This window comes from Rousettus aegyptiacus, unplaced genomic scaffold, assembly GCF_014176215.1.
Source record: "Rousettus aegyptiacus isolate mRouAeg1 unplaced genomic scaffold, mRouAeg1.p scaffold_m13_p_18, whole genome shotgun sequence".
NCBI lineage: Eukaryota > Metazoa > Chordata > Mammalia > Chiroptera > Pteropodidae > Rousettus > Rousettus aegyptiacus.
In genome coordinates this window covers 14,437,750-14,447,264 of record NW_023416293.1, presented here as the reverse complement: position 1 = coordinate 14,447,264, position 9,515 = coordinate 14,437,750, and positions in this window count along the sequence as shown.

Here is a 9,515-nt window from a genome sequence, read left to right as displayed (position 1 = left end):
GGCCGCGTCGGGAGTGTGGGACTGCTGTCCACCCTGGCCCTCCCCTCCCCCATCGCGCCGGCGGGGAGGTCCGGAGACGCTCGAGGTCCTGTTCCTGCTGCGGTAGAGAAAGTAGGGCTCAGCTCAGGAATCCGGGGAGCCATCTCTCTGGCCAGACGCAACGGAAGCGCTCCCTCTTAGGGGACCCCGCCCCCCCCCCCCAGGGCAGCTTCTAGCCTGCAGGGAGAGGGGTGGGGGCTTGAAGCCAAGCCAGGGACCAGCCTTGGGATGCAAACCCGAGGGGCAGTACCTGCCGGAGGGTGAATCTGCCCAAATTCCAGACTCAGCCCCTAAAACGGGGCCTGGCACACGTTTGAGGCGCAATAAAAAATACTTTTGAGTGTATGAATGAATAAAGGCCAATTTGCGGTGAATTAAGTCTAGTGTAAATCTTATCCAGATCCTTACTGAAAAACTCAAAGTCTGCCTTGCCCATAAAACCGCCTCACAGGGACTCAGGGCTGCAGGACGCACGTGCCTCTCCCGCAGCCCTGAGGACTCGTGTGGCAATGCCGCGTCCAGGGGCATCGTCTCCAAGCACAGTAGCAGCCTACGCCAGGCAATTTGGTGTGACAGGAGCTGAGTAGTTTTTAAACGACCTTGATGGAAATCTTTGCAAAGGCGTCACAGCCCGCCTTACCTCCTTACGCAAAAGATCCTGAACCCATTTCGCACACTGCTCCACGAACCGGGGCTCTCGCGGTGGACGTCGGCACCGAGCGGTGTCCTAGTGGCCAGCTCCTGAGCTTTGGGGCTCCCCTATTCTGCTCTCATTTGTAGTCACCGCTCACAGCTCACAAACTTCTCTTCTAATCCGCAAAGCAAGAGCCCATCAGAGTCGTCTACACTTGCTGGGAATTTTATGTCGAGGAAGGGTGGAGGGGCTGCTTGAGAGTCACGCGCTCATTACCTGAGAAGTGGGTGTCATACGTGGAGAGCCCCAGCTCTTCCCAGAAGGCACCCCATAGGCACGTGCTAAGCTAAATATTGTAAAGCAGATGATAGTCCCCAATAGAAATAGTTTTATAATTGAGGCTTGTGCTCCTAAGGACCAAGTGTCAAATAAACCAGAGATGTGACTAACAACATGTCATGGGCACGAAAGGTCAACACCCGTAAGCCTCGATCAGCACTTAAAAATGGAAGATTCTGCTCCCAGCCACAGGCCAGGGGGCCGACGGAGCCCTGGACACCCCCGGCCCGGCCTCGGCATCTTTCTGACGGGGGCCGTGAGGTGGCTCGCCCGAGGTCACCAGTTAACCCCTGCGGAAGCCAAGCCCGGCGACTCCTGCCCGGGCTCCTGTTTTTCCCTGCAACTCTCCAGCCTCCCTTATAAAAGTCCCATAAAATGGGCATTAACGTCCCCTGCACACGGGTTATGTAAGGGCCCGGAGCACTATAAAGCGCACGTGACGGCACATAAAAATGTGACTCCATCGTATCACTCATCGGGCCCGTCCAAAACCCAATCTGCCAGCTACAATAAATGGTAATTGTGTCTTTGAGGAGGATTGTTTTGCTACCTTGGGGTGCAGGAAGGCCTTGGAGGAGGCGCCTGGAGCGGCCCGCACTGCTGGGAAAGGTGTGCGTAGCCCCCGGAAGCTGACGGCGGTGACCTCTAGCATCGTGTCCGGCTTCTCTGCTACTTTCGTGAGCCAGGCGTGGTTCTGGCCCTGCGCGTGGACCATCTCTTCAGAGTCCGCGTGGCGGCCCTGTGGGGGGCGGGGGTGCCAGAGCCATCACTGAGGCTCCGTGAGGTCACCAAGCTGGGAAGCGGCAGGGACAGGGCCCGGGTGCACAGTGGCCGCCAGGCTGCCTCCTCGGGTTCGAAAGCCTTCCAGGGCTCAGTCCGTCAGCAGCACCCAGTTCCCTTACACGGCGTGGGAGTCAGGCCGCCTGGGGCCGGAGCCCTGTCGTGTCCCTAAGGAGCTGCGCGATGCTTGGAAGTCCCTCCCTTGGTCCCCAACTCCAACGCCCCGAGTGAGGAGTGCGGCCCTGCACTCGGTCCCTAATCCGTCGCTTCGCGCGGGTTTGGAGAGCAGGAGCCCCCAGAATCAGTCTTCGGGACGGTATTTTCTGCCCGCCACGCCAGCACCGGAGGGCAGGGACCCCGGAAGTGGACGGAGGGCACATTCCCACCGCCGAGCCCTGCCAGGCGCAAGGCGGGTCACCGCGTGCATTATCTGTCGAATTCCCCGACAACCCTGGAGGAGACGCACTCAGAAGGGCTAAGGCAGCAGGGAGGCTGGCTTTGACCCTCGGTCTGACTTCCCGCCTGGGAGCAGGGAAGGAGGGGGCAGTCACGGTCGCCCCGGGGGAGGGCGGGGCACCCAGGCTGGAGAGCCTGGTTGGGGGCCTGATGGGCCACCTCTTCTCCGTCATCGCCATCTTCTGCCTGCCTGAGCCCTGCCCTCGGGGGGCCTGCCTCGGAAACGGACCGAGGAAGGGGGTGACACTCCTAGACGGCGGTGAGGCTCGGTCACGAGCTCCGCGAGGGCTCGCTGTCAAGGTGACGTTCAGAACACGCTCGGAGATGGCGAGCGCTGTCGAGTACGTGTGCCTGCGAGTGTCGGGGCCGCGGGGGGCCCGGGGAAAGCACCTCGAAAGAAGCTGATCCAACGCTGGCTTGATTCTGACGCAAGACGAGAGCGTTTTCATGGTCACGGAGGTCAGGCGGGTGTGAGGAATGGTCCAAGACGCCCCTGCCGCCGGCCTCGGGGCATTAAGCGGGACCCGATGTTCGGCTCTGCAGGCTCACAGTGCTCATGAAAGTAAAACCCTGTGACCTCAGGTTTCACCGAAGAGTGGAATCCGGATTCACTTACGCAACGGTGTGCGCTGAGAGGCAGGCCCTGTCCTAGGCAATGGGGACACCGGGGGGGTGGGGCGCAGTTCCCGCCCTTATCGAGTTTACCCCAGAGATGGGGGAGAGCGGGCGGCTGGCCGAGGGGGCTGAGAAGAGGCCTCTGGGGCTCCCGCTGCCTCTACGAGAGACCGGGCTGAAGCTCCTCCAAGTTCCAGCCCCCAGGGGAGGGGATCGCATCTACCTGAACCCCAAGCTGATGCAGACACCCCCGGGGGGCTGGCTCCTTTCTTCGTGGACCTCTAAGCTTGCCAGCGTGGCCCTCCCTTACGCAGCCCAGTCCTTACGCCCTTGACCCCTCTCCAGACCCGTCTGGCTTCCTGGGCAGCACCCCGGGGCCAGCTTGCTGCATCCGGCTGTTTCTGGCTGAGTCCCTGCAGTCAGCGAGCAGGCCGCCCAGTGGCGGCCAGCTCGGGACCACACTGCCCTCCCCCGGACGGTTTGCTTCCCCCGCAGCCCTCGGCCTCTCTGTTTGCACACACGCTGCCCTGGCTGTGTGGCTCACGCTCAGCCAGCGCCTTGGGTGTGTGGGCTGTACACCTCGCCAGGCCCTGAGGGTCCTGCCCTCACGGGGCTTACTTACATTCTAAGTGGCGGATGATGAGCCAACTTGTAACGAGCTAGTAAAAGGTTTGCAAATGGTACTCGGGGCTGATGGCTGAACAGAGGGGGGACGTCCCCCGGGGTGGTCGGAGACGGGGGACCTGTGGCGGGTCCGTGCGCGGGCCACTGCCCAGACGGTGCACAGTGCCCACGGAGTGGCTCCCAGCCATGGATGGGCGCACGGAGGCCACTCTCACGCCCCGGGCAGGCGCCCCAACTGAAAGACCCATGTCTGAGACAGTGAACCCCTGTCCGCCGGACTCAAGGGGGGCTGTGGCCGTGCACCCCGCCTGCTGCGCCCTGGAAGATGGGGGCGCCTGGCAGTGAGCAGGAGGAGGGAGAGCAGAGTTCGGACTGGAACCTGAGAGCAGGGCCAGATGAGTCCAGGGCGGCCGGGCTGGGCCGGCGAGGGGTGAGGCCGGGCGTGCTCCTGGGCCCGGCCGCGCCCGCCCGGACTCTCCCAGCTGGCATTCTGTTCTCTCTGGGCGGGGCGGGCGGGGCGGCTGCTGGGAGGGTGGTGACGGTGATGAATAACTGGGCAGCCGCCCCGCCCGGGCCCAACAGGCTGCCTCAGCACTCGGCCCTCTCCGCGCCCCGCCCCTCTGCCCACCCAAAATTCCAGTCCTGTGCTCCCTGCCTGCCGCGCGGGCACACCTGGGACCCGCCTTCCCGCCTGCCCCTCCCCCTGGCCCGAGTGCTGTTCACAACCCCCCCCCCCCCCCCGGCAGGACTGGGCGTCCGCCTCGGGGTCCGGGGAGCCCCCAGCTCTCTGCGGGGCTGCATGTCCCCTGGGCACTCCCTAGGGGGGCCGCCAGGAAAACAAGGACGGGCCGTGCCACACGCAGACCGAGGTGCGCGCCGGGTCCACGGCCAGGAAACTGAGGCACCGAGCGGTGGAGTGGCCTGCTCGGGGCCTCACTTTCCTCATTTGCAATGCCGGGCTAGTAACACCGACCTCACACGCTTCTCGTGGCCATAAATAAGTGTGAATGCCGGCACGGCCCTCGGAGCACCGCGAGGGCCTCGTTCGAGCAGGACCTCCCGCCCGCCGCCCACTGTGCCTCCCGCGCCCCCTGCCGCCCTGCCTTCCGGACTCCCCGGCTCAGACCCCTGCCAGGGCCCCACCCGCCGTGCATGCCCCACTCCCGACCCCGGCTGGCGCCGCGCTCTGCGGTCTCGGACGTCTCTGTCGCTGCCCCCCACTGCCGGACCCTCCGAGGGGGGCTTAGCCCCGAGAGAGAGGAGCACGGTGCCGTGGCTTCGGGGGGCCTGGGCGTCTGGCCCTGCGGGCCCCACCGTGGGGGCGCCATCTGCTCTCTTTCGGGGAGGATGAGAGTGGGGGCTGAGTGACAAGCCGGGGGCTCGAGGGAAGGTGGGGGGGAGGGGGAGAGCAGCCCGAGGCGGGGCGGGCAGGTGCCGAGATTGCCAGCATCTGGGAGGGGGCGCGGCTCAGGGAAAGGCCGTGGGAGCTGGCAGGAGCTCGGGGCGTGCCCCCAAAGAGCTGAGCAGGCTCTGCGCTCGCTCTCTCTCAGTCCCAGTCACCTGCCCAGCCCAGCCCCAGCCCGGCACAGCCCCATGGTAATTTGATGAGTCACCCGCCCGCGCCCGCAGACGGGCAGCCACACCCCGGGCAGCTGGCACCCTGGACGGCGTTTCTGCTCTGGGCTGCTGGGCTGGCGGCAGGCTGCCAGGCCGTAGATGGGCGCTGACAGAAAGCCGAGAGGCTCTGGGCCTTGGGCCGGGCTGAGAATCTGCTGAGTGGCAGAGACTCCCGCCGGCGTTGCCCTACGGCCCGTCAGGCCTCCTGTGGACAGCCGGGCCCAGGCGCCCCCTTATTAGGAGTGCCAGTCACAGGCCCTGGCCCGGCACCTCCCAGCTGTGCCCAGCGGGCCTGGGCTTCAGGCTTCTCCAGGGGGTCGGTAGTCCCCCATCGGCCCGGCCTTCACAGGGGCCACGGCGGGCCCGGCGTGACGCCCTCCAGCTGGTGGGCCCCTGCCTCATCCAAATTCCACCACCGCCAGCCCTCCCAGGCCCACTCAAATGCCCACCCTCCGGCCCCTGAAGTCCAGCGCTGGACTAACCCTCCCCCCGCCCCCGGCCAGCTCTGACAGTCCTCTGTGCCTCTCCGTGACACTTAGCACCTCCTGCTTCTCCCAGCACACCGAACGCGCCCGGCCTCACCCACAGGCCTCCTGCTGTGTTCTGAGCCATGTCCTGGCCGTCCACTCGTCTGCGTGTGGCCCACGGCACCCTTGGCCGGACGCCTGGCTCAGCAGCTCTGTTCCTGCCTCCCCCCAACCCCTTCCGGGCTGTGTCTTCGCACCGGGGGACTTGGCTTCAGGTCCTGCCGAGTTGGGGCCCCAGATGGATGTGGGCCCATTTGACAAAGAGCCCTCGAAGAGTTAGGGGGTCCATGACACCCTGACCCTCCAGCCATCTCTGGCCTTAATTCTCCACTGGCCACTGCAAGCCAAGGTCAGCTTCTTCCTACAGCCCCAGGCCAAGTACTTCTCCAACACGCTACATGGCACACGGCACAGAGCACGTGCCATACACGCCACACACGCCACACGCCACACATGCCACACGCATTGCACGCCGCACGCACCATACACGCCGCACGCGGTGCACACGCCGCACACGGTGCACACGGTGCACCGCGAGACATTTCTGGGTGGGGGGAGCTGCCGAAGTGCCGTGTTTGGGGGTCACCGCGCCGCTGACTGGTGCTGCCCTGGGAAACAGACTCTGACTCTGAAACCGTCCGTCGCCCGGCGTGACGGTCAGCCTCCCTCAGCAAGCCCACGCGGCACGTGGCTCACGGGTTGTGGGACCCCAGACCGGCCCCCGGGGGCCACGCCCAAGTGACACAGCCCCTCAGCAATGCCGCCCGGCCAGGGCCAGCTGCCCGGCCAGCCCCTCGCCCTCTGCCATGCCCGGGAGGGTGGGGGAGGGTGCACCGACGGCCGCGGGACTCGTGGGGCAGGACGCAGAGGGCCGGCCTCTCGAGGCCGCGGCGTCTCGGCCCGCCCTTCATGTTCCCGCTTCCTCGCCCGAGGGGGGTCTTTCGGCCGTCAGCGTAACACAGCCACCGTGGACACACGAGGACACACATGGGGCTTGGTCTTTCTCTGAGCGCTCGGCAGTGTCGCGGGCCTCGGAAGGCCTCATGCTTTCTTTTCAGGTGGGTAAACCGAGGTTCTGGCCAAGAGGGAGCCGGGCCGGGGCTCTGGTCAGTTATCGATCGGTGTTTCTGGCCAGGCACTCGGCTTCGAAGGCCCGTCCGGCTCCAACACTGGCCAGGCCTCTTCGCCTTGGGGTTCACTGTGCCTTCTTGGCCGTGTCAGGGTGGGGCAGGGGGAGGCGGGGGTCCGGGGGGCTCCTCGGCGCCTTGGTCTACCTGGCACGAGGCAGATTCTGGGTCTGGCTCGGCCGCCGGCCTGCTGTGTGACTCTGGACAAGCCATTCGCCCTGTCTGGGGTCAGTTTCCTTGCCCGTGAGATGCTCTCAGCCTGTCCCTCTGGACCCTCAAGTGTGTAGCTGGCCAAGGACTTCTGCTCCAAGGTGGACTCTGCTTCATGGGTGTGGGGTGCAGCCCGAGACCCTGCATTTCCAACAAGCGGCGTCGGCTGCTGACACCAGGAGCCCCCGGCCGGGGTCTGCACCAAGCCACCGCCTCAGTCAGTGCCCTCTCCTGGCCACTGCTGGAGGACCCTGGGCAAACGCTTGTTTCTCTGAGGCGTGAACGGGGCAGAAGCTAAGCCAAGGCTAGAGCGAAGTCACAGACAGCACTGCCACCTAGAAGGCCCCGTGCACAGGACACCCGTCACCTGACCCCACCACCATCGGCCCACGTCCGGGACGGGCGCGGTCGGGGGCCGCTGCCCCCACCCCCGACCTCCTTTCCGCCCTGGAGTCCAGCCCGCCAGGCCATGCTGTGACAGGCACTCAGTGCCCAGGGTCCCCGAAGGTCCCATTTCCCTGCCATCCCGGGGGCTGAACCAGCGGCTCGCTCCGCCAAGTCCCCGAGAGCGTGGTGGCCTCCACCTGGAGCAGCGAGGGAGCCCGTGCCCCCCCATCCCCCACACCACCACCACCTCGGCTCCTGCCGCCTGGGGTCCGGGGTTTGGGCACGCGGGAGGCCGGCCGGCTCGGGCCCCGGCCTCCTTGCTTCATTTCCCTTGGGGAACTGCCTGCCTCACCAAGGTGCTCGGGGTTGGGTGGGAATGTCGGTCTCCATGGCAACGAAGTTTGTGGTCTGAGCGGGCAGCGGGAGGCATGGCGTCCATGGGATGTGGGGGATGCGCGGAGCTCCCACCCCACTCCAGGGACCTCGACGACCGGCACTTCTGCCAGCCGTGGCCCTTCCTGTCCCCCCGCCCCCCGCGTCCTGCCATCCCCCAGCGCGAGCGGATGGGGTGCAGCCCTCCAGAGAGGCTGCCAGGTGTAGACTCTCCTCTAGTCAGGCAGTGAAGTCTGGTTGTCTAAACAGAACAATTACCCTAATTGCTGTTTGTCCCAAGCAGCTGTCATCACTGGTCTGACAATGGGAGGCATTACTGGCCCCCACTGGCCAGGAACAGCCGCCCGGGGGAGCCCAGAGCCCCGGCCGCTGGAGAGGGGCTCGGAGGGGCCCCAAGGCCCCCGCGTCTGATCCCCGGCCTGTGTCCACGCTCCTGGCCCCTTCGTTCACAGGTCTGCAGGCTGAGGTGTGCAGTGTGCGACGCTTCCAGAACACACGGACACCCTGTCCCATGGCGCTCACGAGCCTCCTGCTGATTCTGGTGTTGGTGGATCAATAACAGAAAACAAGGCGGGCCCGGCCGTCTGGGGCGACCCGGCAAGTGGGGTGCTCGTGTGTAATGACCTCTCTGCGTTTGTTCACAGCCACTTGGGAGAGCGGCACCTTCGGCTTCAGGCTGCTGCTCTCTGCCCCCGGCCGGCAGAGCCCCCCGCCGCGTCTGAGCTGAGGCCCTGGGCTCTGGCGAGAGAGCATGGCCCTCTGCCCACTGCCACCGCCGCTCTCACGGGCCCCAGAGTCCTGGTCGTGACGAGAGCTCCGTCCCAGCCTGGGGGTGCCGCCCTGCGGCCTCCTGGCTCCTCGCCCGCCCTGACGATGACGACTCCTGGGCCACTGTGCCAGTCAGCGCTCTGAGCCCCTTTGTGCGTCCTCAGAGGCACGAGGGACCTTCTGGATGTCCCAGGTCGGGAGGCGGGGTGGGGAGGGGGAAGAGCCCCGCCTGCCCCTCAGGACACCTCCCTGGGTCATTCACAGACAGCTGCTCGGCCCCTTCCTGGATGTCATCCCCTGGGGACCCCGAGACCTTTCCGAGGGGCTTGCACTTTTCCCAGCAGGGGATCTGAGGTGTGGAACTTTGCAAACTCTGCACCCAGAACACGAGATAAGCGAAGCCCCTTCCCAACTCGACGTAACCCTGAGGTCTGTGCTCCTGAGCGATACGTCAGTGGCAGACAAACTCTTGGCATTCAGCAAGTTACAGTTTTTCTTGTTGCAACTTGAACACAGCGTCTCTCCTTTTGTTTCTAATGAGCTCCCCGGGCTGCAGTGGAGAAGCCTCTGCAATTATTTTGAAAAGTCGTTGAGGATTCGAGCGCTTCCGATCAGTCTGGTTGAGCTCAGACAGCAGTTGTGTGCTGTACCCAGCTGTGCGCAGGGAGCAGAGACCCGTGTCCCTCGAGTGCCACGGGCGTGAGCACAAGATTTACACGCATGAGGCAGCCCGGGGAACCACGCAGGACAGACGTGACTCACCGCTTTATAGCGAAGCTCACGGAGGGTGTGGATGGAGCTGCGTAAGCAAATGAGCAAGAGGCAGCTACGAAAACATCCTCGGGGCGCAGGGAGCCAGGAAGGGAGCAACGCAGCTCGCAGCTCAGAGCAGGCGGCATCGTCCCGCCTGGAGGAAGCCTGAGCGGGGAGGCAGCCCGGGTTCCTCGCTCGCTCGTGCCGCACGCCTTCGAGGGCCCCGTCGCGCGGCGTAAAGCTGAG